Source organism: Leptonychotes weddellii, chromosome 1 (assembly GCF_054177405.1).
Source record: "Leptonychotes weddellii isolate Sample4059 chromosome 1, ASM5417740v2, whole genome shotgun sequence".
In the NCBI taxonomy this organism is placed as follows: domain Eukaryota; kingdom Metazoa; phylum Chordata; class Mammalia; order Carnivora; family Phocidae; genus Leptonychotes; species Leptonychotes weddellii.
In genome coordinates this window covers 46,652,337-46,669,825 of record NC_138369.1, presented here as the reverse complement: position 1 = coordinate 46,669,825, position 17,489 = coordinate 46,652,337, and the positions used below count along the sequence as shown (strand labels likewise).

At 37.8% G+C, this 17,489-nt stretch overlaps 1 protein-coding gene across 5 annotated transcripts in view; it reads left to right on the top strand.

Annotated features, from left to right (window-relative positions):
- The window catches only part of TMCC1 (transmembrane and coiled-coil domain family 1), a 218,687-nt gene that overhangs the window by 130,969 nt on the left and 70,229 nt on the right, over window positions 1-17,489 (top strand). The window lies entirely within an intron of this gene.

The following is a 17,489-nucleotide window of genomic DNA, read 5'->3' as shown; positions in this document are numbered from 1 at the left end:
GAAAGAGAATTTTTAGTGAAATGATGAGAATACATCCTAGAGAATGAGAAAGAATTTAAGATTGTTAAGGACTGACCCTAGGGGCACCTGGGTGGCTCAGTTGGTTAAGCATCTGACTCTTGATTTCAGCTCAGGTAATGATCTCAGGGTCTTGAGATTGAGCCCCACGTTGGGCTCCACGCTTGAGCTTCGCTCTCTCCTCTCCCCCTGCTCTTCCACCCCCACCACTTGCATGTGCATGCTCTGTCGCTACCTCTTTAAAAAAAAGATTAAGGACCCGAAGATTGTTTTACGTTATGGTTGTTTTACAGAAAAAATTATCTCAAGAGACTTCCTTGGCTTTAGCCCTATGTGGAAAATGAAGTTAAAATATAAGAGATTTTTAAATTTTGCTGTGATGTCTTAGAAGTAAAATCTGACAAGGGGTTTAAAGCTGGAAATTACATCTTTAGTATTTAATTTCTACTACCAACTCAGTCCTGACCAAGCACATGACCAACCACTTAGTTGATTCTATTGCTGCTAGGTAGTCTCTATATATTACGATGGAAGATGTACTTCTATTGTAAGTCATTGAATTCTGAATAAATTGCCAAATCAAAAAACAGTTTTTTGATGCTAGAGACTCAGAAGAAAAAAACACCCACAAACAATAAAACAAAACCTGTTAGGATGGAGTTAGGCTGTTTTAATAATTTTTTAAAAGGGACCATATTATCTTGAGAAAGTAGCAATTGTGCTGTACTGCAAAGAGATCAGATATTATGATCTGAAATTCCACTTAGACTGAAGGCCGAAAAGGGAAGAGTATCAAAGCCTTACAGAGGCACAAGCATAAATGCGTAGTTATACAGTCACAATTAGGATATCACTTGCTTTCCAATTTCATGTTCTTTTGGCCTTAATATTAAAGGGAAAACTTAGATCTGTATTTAAATTTTGAATTGGTTAGTTTTTATTCCAGACCTTGGTCTATTAATGTACTCTGTCTAGTAAATAGACTATTTACCTGAGAATATTCAGAAACTTAAATGTTGCGGTTTGCTTTTAGAACATTTCAGCCTAGAAGAATGTCTTGTTTACTTTTTGCTTGCTAAGCATGTATGACTGGCAGAAGGCCTGTAGCCCTGCTGCCCACATGGTCTGGACTAAATAACTAGTAGTCTGTTAGAGAAGAACAAAAGAGAAACAAGGAAAATAATTTTCCTTTGGCCAGAAGATAATCACTGGAGCCTTGATTGCTAGAGTTGAGGCAACAACCAAAGTAGAGGGAACTCAATGGAAAGTAGTGTGTGCTGGTAGGAAGGAGGCATTTAGGTTGGGGGTTGGATTGCACAGCATGCAAAATAAAGGTTCCTATTGATCAGTGGTATTTCAGCCTCATGTTCCCAATTGGAATTTAAGTGAGAAGTATTCTGGCATTTTCTTGTTTAGTGTTTCAGAGGAATTTGTGTTTTTTCAGCTTAGTGTACTTTTGTTCTTTATTTAAAAACAGGCAAATCTCTTGACTCTCACAGGGATAATTAAAGAATATAATCTAATAAAATAAAAGCACAAAAAATGAGATATAATTGGGCCGTGATACTGTGCTTCTAACCTGTCTACTTTTAGAAAAGTCAAGAAGTCTTGTTCTAGAATAAGATAAACCCAAGGAGCCTGTTTTTGAGAGGGAAGGCAGGTATGTGGTATTTCTCTGAGTCACATCTGGGGGGGTGGGAAGCTAAATAAACAGCTGTGCAGTGAAGTCTAGGAGTCTGTTGACCTACTTTTAAGTCACTTAAATACCTCTGTGTCTGTGCTGAAACCAAACTGGAATGTTGGAAAAAACCTTGAGATGGTACCTCTCAGTAGTTTCCCCATAAAAAATCCCATCTCTTTGCTTATTTTAGTATTCTCAGAATAGATCTGGATTTTTAAGTCAGATAATTCCCCTGGGAAGATTACTGTAAATTGCTATAGTATGCTGGTATTTTTTTTTGTACTTTGTTTTACATCCGTGAAAGGAAGATCATCTTATAGCAGTAGGTGTGACCTATTGGGTGCCTTTTGTGTTGAAAATATTATATTCAGCACTTTATGAACAAGATCTCATTTAATCCTCAACAGTTGTGGTAATTAGGATTCAGATTGAGACTTGGTCCTCATAGCATACTTAGAGAAGATTGTATCAATCTTTGAATAGTGCTTAAATAATGTTTCATCTATTTTCTTGTTTAATTTTATATTCCTATATCCCAACTCCTTAGCATAGTTCATGGCACTTGGTAGGCACTTAAGAAATGTTTGTTGGGGCGCCTGGGTGGCTCAGTTGGTTAAGCGACTGCCTTCAGCTCAGGTCATGATCCTGGAGTCCCAGGATCGAGTCCCGCATCGGGCTCCCTGCTCGGCGGGGAGTCTGCTTCTCCCTCTGACCCTCCTCCCTCTCATGCTCTCTGTCTCTCATTCTCTCTCTCTCAAATAAATAAATAAAAATCTTTAAAAAAAAAATGTTTGTTGATTATATATCTGACTCCATTGAATACATACTTTACCTTAAAGTCAGGCTCCCTTTCTAATAAAGAATGCTCTTCTACAGCATCCGGCACTTTGGGAATATTAGCTGGCTTTTCTCCTTTTTCTCTGGCCCTTGTTTCTTGCTTCTTTCGGGGTGCCCCTCTTCTGCTCATCCTTTAAAAGTTGCTGTTCCTCCGTGCTCTGTTTTAAGCCCTCTTTTAGTCTCTCTCTACACTTCCTATGGGGAATGTCTATTTTACTGACATTATTTGTTATTCACATGTGGAAGATGCCCAAATCAATATCTCCAGCTAAGATATTTCTTGTGAGCTGAGCTTCAGTTCCATTTATTTTATTCATGTATTTATTTGTTAATTCATTCAGCAAACATTTATCGAGTGTATACCATCTACATAAAGTATAGCAATGAAAAAGATTAAACAGGTTTCAATTCTCGTGGAGCTTATGTTGTAGGGAATAAACAAGATTCTTGTAAGTGCTACAAAGACGGTAAATCAAGGTAATGTGATAGAGCGTGGTTAGGGAAGAACTCTGAAGAGGTGATGTTTGAGATCTAAAGACAAAGAGCAAGATTTGTATGTTGAAGGAGGAAAGGGGAATGAAGGAAAATGAGGCAGTTCCCTGATGAAAAAAAAGAAATTCCCTAAAAGGGGGGAACTTGGTCAGTGCAGGTATGGCTAGGTGAGAGCAATTAATAAAAGATGTAAAAGGGTACATATCATGGAGGGATTTTTTGGCTATGATGTTTGTTTTTTTTTTGTTTGTTTGTTTTTTTAAATTTTATTTATTTATTCGACAGAGAGAGACACAGCGAGAGAGGGAACACAAGCAGGGGGAGCGGGAGAGGGAGAAGCAGGCTTCCCACGGAGCGGGGAGCCCGATGTGGGGCTCGATCCCAGGACCCTGGGATCATGACCTGAGCCGAAGGCAGACGCTCAACGACTGAGCCACCCAGGCGCCCCTATGATGTTTGTTTTTATTCCAAAATTCATAGAAAGACCTTCAGGGGTTAAAATAGAGATTAACATGATCTGATTTTTATTTTTAAAAAACCACTCTGGCTGCCATATGAAGACTAGAAAATAGCAGTGGATACATGGAGATGATAGAGGGAGATAATGATGCTTTGCAGTAGGGTGATTAACTGTGGTAATGAAGAGTGGTGGACAGATTTGTGCTGTATTTTGAAGGTGAACCTGACAGGATTTGGTAATGCGGAAAATGAGAAAAAGAGTCATTTGCCTACTTGACATCTTTTTTGGGTTGTTTCAGAGTCACCCAATATTTAACATGGTCAAAACTGAACCTGCTTTCCTGTCCCCTTTCTTTTCCCAAACTTAACTTCCTTTCCAGTGTTTCTTTTTAGGATTTTATTTGTTTATTTGAAAGAGAGAGCGCAAGCGGGGGAGGGGGTGGTGCAGAGGGAGTGGGGAAAGCAGACTCTCTGCTGAGCAGGAAGCCCGACTCGATGTGAGCCCCAGAACCAAGTGAGGAAAGCACCCCTACTTCATAGGTAAGAGACCTGAAGCTCCCAGATGTTAAATGACTTGCTAATAGCTAGTTAAGTAGGCCTGAGGACCCAGTCCTAGACACCAGATCATATTCTCATGCAGACTTTGGAGCAGTAGAATAGTGTGTACTGTAGAAAGTTCATTTTTAGTGGCTGTATGTAGGATGGACTATAGGAAGAGCAGGGCTGGAAGCAGGGAGACCAGTTAGGATGCTGTTAAGAGTTGTCTAGATAGATCCAGAGTGGTGGCTGTAGGAGCAGAAACAAAAGGGGCATCTGGCTGGCTCAGTTGGTACAGCATGCGACTCTTGATCTCAGGATTGTGAATTCAAGCACCCACGTTGGGTGTAGAGATTACTTAAAAAATAAAATCTTTTTTTAAAAAAAGAAACAAAATATTAGATTTGAATATTTAATAGAACCATAGATATTGTACACTTTAAGGGGCCTTCAAGGTCTTTTGATACAAGTCCCTAACCTTAGGCTGGGTACACTCTTGTTAATTTTATTTTCTATATGGGACAACTGAAGGGCAGAGGTAAGTGAACTGGCTAAAGTACTAATGTCTTCATCCTTATATTTGTCATAACTTCTAATATCTGTACTTCCTCTTCTGATATGTTAAAGCCTTGCTAACCTGAGAGGATCCTTCCCATTGTAAGACACCAGCAAAAAGTGCCTTATTAACCCACCACTTCTATATCCAGACATAAGTATTACTCAATTTTCTTTCCCAAGTACCTAACACAGCATGTCATGTAGCAGTGAGTAAGTGTTGAGTGAGTGAATGAATGAATGAATGAATAAGCTGATGTCATGGCTACTAAAAAGCATTAACTTTTACTGTTGCCTGCAATTTAGGTCTCTGATTTATGTCACAGAAAGGCTTTATGTCAGACCTAAGAGTTCCTGTTTTTTAGAAAGTAAACTTTTTATTTTGGGATAGATTAAAAAATACAGAAAAATAAAAAAATATAGTACAAAGTGTTTCCATATACTCCTCACCCAGTTTCAGTTTCCTCTAACATTATTTTCTTACATTTCTGTGGTACATTTTTTCAAAATTAAGAAACCAGCGTTGCTACATTATTATTAATTAAAGCCCAGATTTTATTCAAATTTCACCAGTTTTTCCATTAATGGCCTTCCCCTGCGCCCCCACCTCTGCCCAAGATACGACATTGCACTCAGTTGTCCTGTTCCCTTATTCTCCTCTTGTCTATGACAGTTTCTTAATCTTTACTTGTTTTTTTGTTTTTGGGGTGTGTGTGTGTGTGTATGTGTGTGTGTGCGGTATTTTATAAACTGTACCTCAGTTTGAGTTTGTCTGTTCTTCTGACAATTAGACTGTGGTTAAGCTTCTCAAAGGTTAAAGAGAATGTTGAAGAGTACATGGTGTCAATGGTTATGTTAAGTTTTGGTTACTTAGTTAAGACAGTGTATGTCAGCTTCTCTGTTGTAAAATTACTCTTTTCCCATTTATTCTCCAAGACTGAGTTGCTAAGGCCAACATACCCACATGAGGCCTCTACCTCCTGGAGGGGGGGTACTATCTGTGTATATTTGGGATTCTTTAGTACAAAAGATTTGACTCTTCTCCCTAATTTCATTCAGTCATTTGTTTATATCAGTATGAACTCATGTATGTGCATTTTATACTTAGGATTTTAGTCCAATACTATATTTATTTTGTTGCTTAATTATTTCAGCTTTGGCCCCTGGGAGCTCTTTCAGTTTGTCTTTTGTGTCCCTTTGATATGCCTTATCCTTTTGACTTTTGAGTACTTTTTACTTTCTGATACTGTAAGACACTCCAGACTCCTCTTGTTTTCCCCTGTCCCAGTCCTAGAATCAGCCGTTTCTCCAAGGAGTCTTGGTGTCTTTCATTGGATTTAGCAAGCAAGATTTGAGTGCTGGTTCTGTACACTCATTGCTACTGGCGTGTCATTGCATCTAGGCCCTCTGAGCTAACAGACCTAGAAAATAACATTAGGTATACTAACCCAGATATACACATATCTGTAATTGTTTCTGTATCTATTCCATCTGTAGGATACTAAGCTAAACATGAGAACATGAGTTCATTCTGAGGTCTTCACCTCTAATCCAGTGTGATGGGGTTCATTCTAGCCTTTCCTGTTTGCTTATTTGTAACTTCCCCTACCTGACAGTGAGACATCTGAATGTAACCATCCATCATCCATTTTACTTACTGTTCATCCATAGTATGCCTGTAAAGCACTTTCAGAATTATGAATCTCCCTACCTGTGGGAGAAACAAATTTACCAAGTAAAGTATAGTGTTTATATAGTTCCTTTTGTCTCAGTTTTATAGTTTCTAGCCCAAACACCATTTTCCAGTGTTATTAGGTCTTCCTCCTACCACCATCATTTCAATGGGGTGTTGTGTATTTGTAATGCAGTTAGATTTCATTTTTCACAATCTTCATTCCATTCTGAGATCCCCATAGCATGGTTGGGTTTTTTTCATTCTTGTTTTCTTTTTTTAAGTTTATATACGTTAAAGTTTACTCTTTCTGATGTACAGTCCTATGGATTTTGACGATTGTATGCAGTCATGTATCTGTCAGTGCTCTACACAACAGTTTCTTCACCCCAAAAGTTCCCCCCTGCACTTCCCCTTTTAATCAACCATTTCCCTCTCCACCAGTCTTTGGCAATCTGATCTGCTTTCCATCCCTGTAGTTTTGCCATTTCCAGAGATCATAGGAATGGAATCATACAAAAATAGCCCTTTGAGTCTGGCTTCTTTCACATAATAAAATGCATTAAGATTTACTCACCCTTTTTTTAAAGACTTTATTTATTTTTTTAAGATTTTTTATTTGACAGAGAGACAGCGAGAGAGGGAACACAAGCCCGGTGCGGGGCTCGATCCCAGGACCCTGGGATCATGACCTGAGCCGAAGGCAGACGCTTAACGACCGAGCCACCCAGGCGCCGTTATCAGTTTTTTCTTTAATGGTTTGTGCTTTTCATGCTACATGTAAAACCTTATTGTCAAACCCAAGGTCCTGTAGATTTTTTCCTATGTATTTTTTTAAAGTTTTTAATATTGAATTTAATATTTAGGCTTATGAGCCATTTGATTTAATTTTTGTGTAAGATATAAAGTATGTATCAAGGTTCTTAAATTTTTTTTTCCCCATTGGCTCTTGGGTGGCTCAGTCCGTTGAATGTCTGACTCTTAGATTTCCACTTAGGTCGCGATCTCGGGGTCGTGGGATCAAGCTCCGTGCTGGGCTCTGTGCTCAGTGCAGAATCTGCTTGTCCCTCTCTTTCTGCTTCTCCCCCCACTCTCAAATAAATAAATCAATAAAATCATTTTCTTTTTTTAAATATTTTATTTATTTATTTGTCAGAGAGAGTGCACAAACAGGGGGAGCAGCAGGCAGAGGGAGAAGCAGGCTCCCCACTGAGCAGGGCCCTGATGTAGGACTTGATCCCAGGACTTTGGGATCATGACCTGAGCCGAAAGCAGCCGCTTAGCTGACTGAGCCAACCCAGGTGTCCCAAATCAATAAAATCTTTAAAAAGACTTTTTCCCAGCACCATTTGTTGGGTTTTGAGTAGTTTTTTTTTTTAATGTTATTGTAAATGGTATTTTTTAAATTTGAGATTCCAGTTGTTCTTTGCTGGCACATAGTAATACAGTTGGCGTTTCTATATTGACCTTGTATCCTGTGACCTTGCTAAATTAAACTTACTTTTTATTTAGTTCAAGGAGGTGGTATATTTTTGTTGGTTTGTGCATTGCTTTTGTTTTTGTTTTTGTTTTTGGTAGATTCTTTGGGGTTTTCTAAATAGATATGTCACTTATGAATAAAGTATTTCTTTCCCTCCAATCTGTATGCCTTTTCTTTCTTTTTCTTTTCTTTATTGTATTAGCTAAGACTTCTATCTAGGACAGTGTTGAATAAGAATTGTGAGAAAAGTATTCATCCTTATTTTGTTCCAGGTCTTAGGGGAAAGCATTCATTCTCTCACCATTAAGTATGATGCCACCTGTAGGGTTTTCATAAATACCCCCCTTTAGTTTAAGAAGTTTCTTCCTGTTCTTAGTTTGCTGAGAGGTTTATCATGAATAGATGTTGAATTTTAATGAAAGCTTTTTCTGCATCTCTTGGTATGACCTCTGGTTTTTCTTACGCAGCCTATTAGTATGGTGAATTACCAGCCTAGCATTCCTGGGAATGAATCCCACTTAGTTGTAATGTATTAATTATCTTTTTTATATATTGCTAGATTTAATTTGCTAAACACTTTTGCACATATGTGTTGCTTTTTAAAAGTAAAATTGACTTCCAGAATATCTCATTTTGATGTGGATTATAAAAAACAACTGCCATAGAGATCATGATTTCTTTGTTACTGCCTTCCTAAAATCATTCTTTTTCTGCATGTCATAATTTGAAAGATTGGCTATATGTATTTAGGATTTTAGATAAAAATCTGAGTTATTTGGAAAATCGTACATTTTTAGGTAATCATTTGACAAAAAATGTGAAACTATCCCCCCTTTAAAAAGATGATATTTGGCTACGAATTCATAGTGTTTTTTAGGTGCCTTTTTTCTTTTCTGTTTTAAAAATTTTTATTTTGGGGTGCCTTTTTTCTTTTAAATTGATTTTTTCTGATACAGACATTTGGAGCTTATTGTTTTAATGGATTAAATTAGCTTTATTAGCATACCTTGTCAGCATTCACTGATGATTTCCAAATGGCTGAAGAATTGGGATATATTCAATCCAGAATGGAAGCTTTAAAGTATAACCTCCCAAGGAGAACATAGTTTGGGTATTGATTCTGGTGGTGAATGACTGTTTCAGGTTGTTTTTGTTTTTTGTTTTATTAAATCCTTTGCAGGGATATGTGTAATGAATCCCTGACAATTCGGTGCCAGTGAATATGGGGATATTAATAACAACCCAACTCCAAGCATGAAGGAAAGAGATAGAATCACAAAACTCAGAGGAGCATGGGGAAAGCATTCTTGCTTGATAGGATCATTCCTCCTTCCAGAATACTACCTAGAGAACTGGCATAGTTTTACTGCTGACAGCTGGGTAATAGAGGATTGCTGTGTTGAGGGGTCAAAATTCAGGTAGTCCTTTTATAGTGTAAGCAGTCACTTCTGTCTAAATTTGTGCAAACTTTTTAAATTATGCATGTTAAATAAATACCCTCTACTGCCCCCTCCCATACATGCAAAGGCAATTAGGTTTCAGAACAAGGGGTACTAAGGCCTCACCCCCCCAGTAAATAGAAGAAGACAGGCAGCTTGAGTTTTACAGAGAATTCAACTCGAATGTTGAAGATGGAGAATATATTACAACGTTTTGGGTTTTTTTCCTACATCTTCTATAAAAATTTAAAGTACTTAGATCTGTTTCCATGGACTCGCTTTTAAAAACATGGACACTCTGGTTCAAAGGCTATGTATATTTTTAAAGACTTTGAGATATAAGAAATGTCCTTCTTGTATCCAAGAGAAAACAGTCCTCTAGGTCAATGATGACCTGTCCAAGAAACTATACCTATTACAGGTCAATGAAACTGTCAGTTGGAACAGGTTGTTTATTTCTAAAAAGGTTCATCAGAATGTAGTACTTGTATCCTGGTGAATAAGTAATTTGACGAAGAGCCAGTTAACATTTAGAGGTTTGCTGCAAGATTCAAAACAGGCAACCAGTAGGTATTCAGAATATTTGAATCATAGAATCATCACATTAGAAAGCTGAAATAGTCTAAGTCTGAGCAGGATTCAGCCTGTCTCTGTATGTGTGTGTGTGTGTGTTTCTGGAACATTCATTTGCCTCATTGAGATAAAGTATTTTTTCTGTGCACATAGAAACACACTAGAAAAACATCATGTAGTTCATCATGTAGCTACATATTAAGTATTCCTTTCTCCCTATTACCTTATTTTATTACTCCAGAATAAAACTTTTATAATGAGAGTTAAAACAGCCTTAGCAAACCAAATTCAGGGTTACTCTAAATGCCTTATGAGCTGAGATCAGAAACACCAAATTAGCTTACTTTTCATATTGAAACTCTTTATGGTTTTCCTTCTCTCAAACACTGAAGATACCTTATTTTTTTTTTCCTTTTAAGAGATCAAAACAAAACTGTACATCTTACACCTGTCTTAAGGTGCCAGAGTCCCAAACCTTTTTTTTTTCCTATTCTTCTTTCTGTATTCTTAGTTGGCCAGAAGGATTTTGTATTTAATGCCTATGTAGTTCATTCTCATCTTACTAATACCATTAACTATCAGTAGTAGACTGGCTCTTTGGGAGTTTTTTTGTATAGCATCAGTGCTTAAGTCATTCATATTTGGTATTTGAGAACCTCTTCCCAGAGATCTTTTATTCTTGAACAGTTTTGCTAGGCTTGGGAGATTTGCTTGATTTTTACTCAAATTCCTTACTAGTATATTTTGAATAAGTAGAGTAACCTTTTAAAAAAAAAAAAGATGTTATTTATTCATTTGAGACAGAAAAAGAGAGAGAGCATGAGCAGGGGGAGAGGCAGAGGCAGAGGGTGAGGGAGAAGCAGACTCCCTGCCGAGCCGAAAGCCCCACTTGGGACTCAATCCCAGGATCTAGAGATCATGACCTGAGCCAAAGGCAGACGCTTAACCATCTGAGCCACCCAGGCTCCCTCCGCCCCCTTTAAGGCAACTTTGGGTAAGTATTTCTCTAAACCTCAATTTCTTTTTTGGCAAGGAACTCATTGGGTTGTAGAAATGCAAATTTGCTAGGCATACAAAGCACCTAGTTCAGGTCTTGGTACATAGTAGGTATTTAGTAAGCAGTAGCTGTTGTAGTGATTTATGAAACATTATATGAAATTATATGTAAAAGTTAATTTACTTCCTAGTTGGCACTTCTGTTTTTTGTTTGTTTGTTTTAAAGATTTTATTTATTTATTTGAGAGAGAGAATGAGATAGAGCATGAGAGGAGAGGGTCTGAGGGAGAAGCAGACTCCCCACTGAGCGGGGAGCCCGATGTGGGACTCGATCCCGGGACTCCAGGATCATGACCTGAGCTGAAGGCAGTCGCTTAACCAACTGAGCCACCCAGGCGCCCCTGGCACTTCTGTTTTTTTAAACAAATCTCATTCATTTATCTGTGTGTAGGAGGCAAGAACTGAATGACAATACCAGAGGGATGGCGTAATAGCATGGCCATTTATTTTAATACAGTTTGAGACAAATCTGGCTTTGGATTTGCCACAGGCTCTTTGCCACTGGGCAAAATTTCTTTAGGTTTATCTAATATGACCTGTTCATTGGCTTGGAGTGCCAAATAAGACTGTTCCCCTAAGTATTCAAAACAATACAATTCCAAATCTCACCCCGTGTGAGAATTGTTTAAAGTTCATTTTTCTTCAGGTCCTCTTCCCAGATACTTCCAAGGACATTCCAGACTTTTTAGTCTAAAGGTTGCTTCCTAATTTTTATAAGAGAAAAGAATGATCCAGCCACTGCAAGGGTTGGGTGGGGGTGGGGATGATACTGCACTTCATCAGAGCCTAGGAGATGTATGTGGGGAAGGGGTGGTGGTCTATTCAGATAAAATGTGTCAGACAGTGCATCCATGATGGGGAGATGTACCCAAGTGGGTTGAGGATGGCGCCCACACCAGGGAGAAGGTGGCTACAGAGATACGAGATGGGTTACATACAGAAGAATAGGGGCTTGCTAAAATATGTAAATATACTGAAGATAATGGAAGCCAGGTTTTTCAGTATAAGAGAATAGTTCCACATTTGGAAAGTTAGAAAACTCTGAACCTTGGGGTATTGGATTAGAATATTACGGTTATTTCAAATTTTAAAAATAATGAAATAAAAATTATAACTTAAAATGTAACTTAAAAACAAAGGTATTTCAGTTTATAAATGGGATCAAATATTATTTATGTACCTCTTAAATGTGATTGCCAAAATTTTGTAAGCTTTGGAAAGAACCGTGTGATTTATAAGCCAATCCTAAAAACTTAAGGAAAAGCTTTGGTTTTTGAATTTGCAGCTTTATAAATTGAATATTATAAAATCTAAAATATTTTAAACATATCTATTATATACACAAAAACTCCCTTGAGCATTTAATAGAAGTTAAAGGACAAGGAGAACATAGATGGTCTACCTGATAACGTTGAATTATAGTTCAGGCCCTGAGCTCCCTGGTATCCAAAGCAAAAAGTTAATATGTGGGATTTTAATCTTGGGTCCATGAATTTCTTAGGATTATATGTAAATCTGTGTGTGTACCTTTTTTTTTCTGGAGAAGGAATGCATAGTTTTCATCAAATTCTCAAAGTGGGTATTTGATCCAAAAAAAGGTTGAACCATTGTATCATATTTTTTAAAACAGGATGGGCACCGCAGCGTCCCCTATAAATTCGATTTTAGGAATCTTTTTGCAGTGAACATTAATGGAGCATATATTATGGAACTAAACTTGGGTTTTAGATTAGGCTTTACATGTGTGAGAAATTAATATTTTATTGAGTGCCTTTTGTACCTAGAAGAAAAAGCTCTGGTACATTAATCCATTTCATTCTCACAACATTTATAGTAAAGATTACTCCTGTATTTAGGTGAGGAAACTGAGACTCAGATTAAAAGCTTGCCCACGGTTACAAAGTAAGAGGCCCAGAAGGAAAGAAGCAGGTGTTTCTACTCTTCCATTACCATTATCTCCAACCAAGTGCCTGCTGTGTACTGGTTATTGCACAGGGTGCTGGTGATGTAATGTTGAACACAAGAGACTCTGGCTTCTGTTTCCCTCTCTCTCAAAAAAAAAAAGGTGAGGGAAACAAGTGTACAGAATAATAAAACTGGTGTGCCTTCCTCTAATTTTAAAACTAGTGAGAATGTAATTATTTCAGATATTTCCTATAGTCATCCATTTTCTCTTGTAAGATTGCTAGCAATACTTTATTGAGTTTCCTGAGCCTCCCAATATCCTTATGGAAAAACACGTATTATACAAATTCACAAATGAGGATATGTGTAAATATGATCGTCTTATCATTGAGTCAGTTAGTGGGATCAGTTTAGTATCTGGTTTACTAATACTTGATATTACACAGTAATCACCAGTCTGCATATTACAAAAAATTAAAAGTTTTTAAAACTACATGTGTCTGTATTAAATCTTCTCTAAGAGTACTTAATTTCTTCTTCTCCCTTTCAGGGATTTAAAAAATAGACAAAAAGAGAGAGATTCAGCAGTATCTCTCTCCTTTGGTAGCAAGGACATGCTTTGTGCTGCTGAAATGGAGAAAGAGAAAGAGACTAAAACCCTTAGGGTCCAGAATGTCTGGCAACGCCGCCCTAGGGGCTACACACCACAGCTGTAGACATACAGAGTTTCCCATCAGGGCATTTGCTCTGAAGGGGAGGATTCTTGTAGAAACAACTAGGCTTAGAGAAATGTGAAGCACTCTGCTTTAGCACTGTGGGTGAGATGCTGTTGGTGTTATTCTGATTATGAGCCCACAAGAGAAGGTGTGGAGTTCATGCAGGACATGACAACAAAATTTTTTATAATCTCATCATACAAGCCAAAGAGAAGAATGAGTTCAAAAATATAAATGCATATTTAAAAGTGTTGGGAAATTTTTTTCTCTTTGTTTTTTGGTACTCCCCAATAAAATAATTTTACTAGTAGATTGCATCGTGCTTCTAGCAGTGGTAGCTGGTGCCTTGAAAAGTTTAATTTAGCACATGACATGAAGTGCATATTTTCTAAGAAATTTTATTCATTTTTTGTGCTAATGGAGAAGTCTCTTGATTCTTGCTGCACTGTAAATGATTTTAAAAAATTACCATGATGGGGGCGCCTGGGTGGCTCAGTTGGTTAAGCGACTACCTTCGGCTCAGGTCATGATCCTGGAGTCCCGGGATCGAGTCCCGCATCGGGCTCCCTGCTCGGCGGGGAGTCTGCTTCTCCCTCTGACCCTCCTCCCTCTCATGCTCTCTGTCTCTCATTCTCTCTCTCCCAAATAAATAAATAAAATCTTAAAAAAAAAAAAAATTACCATGATGGGACGCCTGGGTGGCTCAGTCGTTAAGTGCCTGCCTTCGGCTCAGGTCATGATCCTAGGGTGGATCGAGCCCCACATTGGGCTCCCTGCTCTGCGGGAAGCCTGCTTCTCCCTCTCCCACTCCCCCCTGCTTGTATTCCCTCTCTCGCTATCTCTCTGTCAAATAAATTAAAAAAAAAAAATTATCATGAAAGTAGTTAAAAGGTGGGGCACCTGGGTGGCTCAGTCATTTGGGTGTCCAACTCTTGGTTTCATTTGGGGTCATGACCTTGGGGTCGTGGGATGTAGCCCCATGCCAGGCTTCATGCTCAGCACAGAGTATGGGCTTCATGCTCAGCACGGAGTATGCTTGAGGTTCTTCCACCCTCCTCCCTCCCCCTTTGCTTCTCTCTCTCTCTCTCAAATAAATTTTAAAAACTTTAAAGTAGTTAAAAGCACAGATAGGCTTTATATGCTAAAAAACCTAGGTTCACATCCCTTCTTCATTACCTGTTTGTTACCTTGAGCAAGTTTCTTATCCTCTCAGTTTCATCTTTGTAGTAGTAGTAATAACTTCTTTCTAGGGCTATTATGAGGATAATATTGAATATGTGTAAAATCCTATATGAGGTGATATATTGATTACATATTAAATATTTGATAAATGGAAACATGGGTAACGATAATAAGGAAGGAGATAAATTCAAGCTATTTTTATTTTCTTTAGAAAGTATTAAAGAAGAAATAAAAAGTATTAAAGATAAATGAGTTGCCTCTCAACTTAAAAATATTTTCTAAAAACTCCCTACAACAAATCAGCCTCTTTGCATCCTCCTACATCTTCCCCTGAAGTTGCTGTAAGAGCTTTCTTACCCCTGGACACCTACTTGTTACCAGTGTTAAAGTTACCAGGTGAAATTGTAAGATTTAAACATCAGCAATGTAAGTACCCATTTTGCATTTAACTTGGTACATGGAAACAATATTAGTCAAATTAACTCATCTAGAAACTTGGGTGATTTATAAGAAACTCTTAAAGTCATACTCTTTGGTGTCACTAGAATTAAAGAGGCTTTTCACTGTGAACAGTTTCATTAGATGCTGTTATGATTGTAATTGTTCTTTATAATTTTTTTTTAAGATTTTATTTATTTATTTATTTGAGAGAGAGAGCGAGAAACAGCATGAGAGGGGATAGGGTCAGAGGGAGAAGCAGGCTCCCTGCCGAGCAGGGAGCCCGATGCGGGACTCGATTCCGGGACTCCAGGATCATGACCTGAGCCGAAGGCAGTCGCTTAACCAACTGAGCCACCCAGGCGCCCTGTAATTGTTTTTTAAAACAATGAATCTTGGCAGTTGAAACCTATCAAAACACAAAAGCTTTGATTTGAGTTTTATGAAACAGTAAAGGTATTTTTTTAAAGCTTGAATTGAAAAAATAAGTTAATAAATAGCAACCAGATAGTGTGTTTTAAGTTTTTCTTAGAGTTTAGAAACTGAACTTGAGAATGCCTCTCACACCTTAAGTTATATTTATTTTTGAAGCTATGAGTCAAAATTTTTTTTCTTTAGCAGGACAGGGCATTTTGCAGACAGATTAACCTGTTTTCCAGTTTTTATACACTGAAACGTACATTAAATAATTAATTTCCTTGGTCTGAAAAATACAGTAAATCTTTTTAACTAACTCAGTGCCCATCAGAGGATCTAGCTCAGAGTAGGTATTTCATTATTCATTCATGAAATACTGTGAGAGTTGGGAAGAGGAAGAGAATCTCCACAAAGGGAATGCAAAATTTCATGGAGGCAATGGCATTTGAGCCTTTACAATCACAGTGATCTTGGATAAAGAGACATAGCTGGGCATTCCAGGGTGACAGAGAGCCGGAGCCAGCACCCCAGAGATGGTACTGTGTAAGTATTATATGTAGTTTATAAGCCATCCAGTCCTGTTGAGCTTCTGTCACAATGTGGCTCTAAAGACATAGAAACAAAAATGAAGCTAACAAGGTAGCTACCTTCCTTTGGGATAAGCAGAATAAAATGAAGCATCTCCCTTGGGATTTGGTTTGTCCTTTGAGGTAGGTCAGGCTATGAGAACATCAAAGATCAGTTGACTAGTAAAGGTAAGCAAGTGGTTTGAGCCTTAATTTTCTCAGCTTTAAAAATGAAGCCAAATAAATAACTAGGATGGAGGTTATTTTGCAAATTAAATGAAATAATGTATACGAATAGCATAGTACATAAAAAGGTCACTATTCTCTTGGTGGCTTTGATAGTAGTAGTTGTAATCAAAATAGTAATACACTGTTTTATGGTGAAGAGAGATTTCTTTATCCAAAAGAATCCATGGTGCATTGCAGCATAACCAAGCTTTATAAATATTCCTAATTCTGGTATCAGTCACACATACTGCACAGTGTCATTTGTGTAATGTGACTACAATTTTGTCTTCTGATTTTATGATTTAGTTTTTTGTCTGAATATTTTATATAAATATGTAGGGGAGTAGCTGCTTAATCCACAGATTTACTATAGCAGTTACCATGGAGTGCAGGTGACACTTTCCTACATAAGTCTTTTATTGGAATGTTTAATTCCTTCCTCATCCCGTATTGTAGCCCCCCCTAGAATTTTTAACTGCTCATTAAGTTTAAATTTGTACAGAGTACAAGAAGATCTTTCTCAGTTGATTCAGCCAAGAATTTTTATCATAAGAAGCTACAGAGATGAGGATACTGGGCCCTAGTGAGACTTTTCTACACAGGTAATTGGTGCCAAAACCAGGATTCAGTCTATGTTTTCTTTTCTCCTTGCCTAGAGCTTTCTTTAGTATGTATCATTCTGTCTCTAATCAAGTACATCTGTGTAGAAAACCTGTATGATCGTAAGAGTTGGTGTGGCTGGTGAGAGAACCAAGTCCTGTTAGAATATTTCGTGGAGTGATGATTTTTAAAGGTTTAACAGCTTTTTTTTTTTTTTTTTTAAAGATTTTATTTATTTATTTGAGACAGAGAGAATGGGAAACAGAGCATGAGAGGGAGGAGGGTCAGAGGGAGAAGCAGACTCCCTGCCGAGCAGGGAGCCCGATGCGGGACTCGATCCCGGGACTCCAGGATCATGACCTGAGCCGAAGGCAGTCGCTTAACCAACTGAGCCACCCAGGCGCCCTTAACAGCTTTTAAATAAGTTAAGTCTTAACAGCTTCTTGAAATATAATTCATATACCATACAATTCACCCATTGAAATTGCACAGTTGCATGACCTTTACTACAGTTACAAAGTTTTGCAACTATTACCACAATAAATTTTAGAAGATTTTTATTACTCCAAAAAGAAACCTTATACATTTTAGCCATTACTGTGTAATCTCTCCATTCACCCCAGCCCTAAGCAACCACT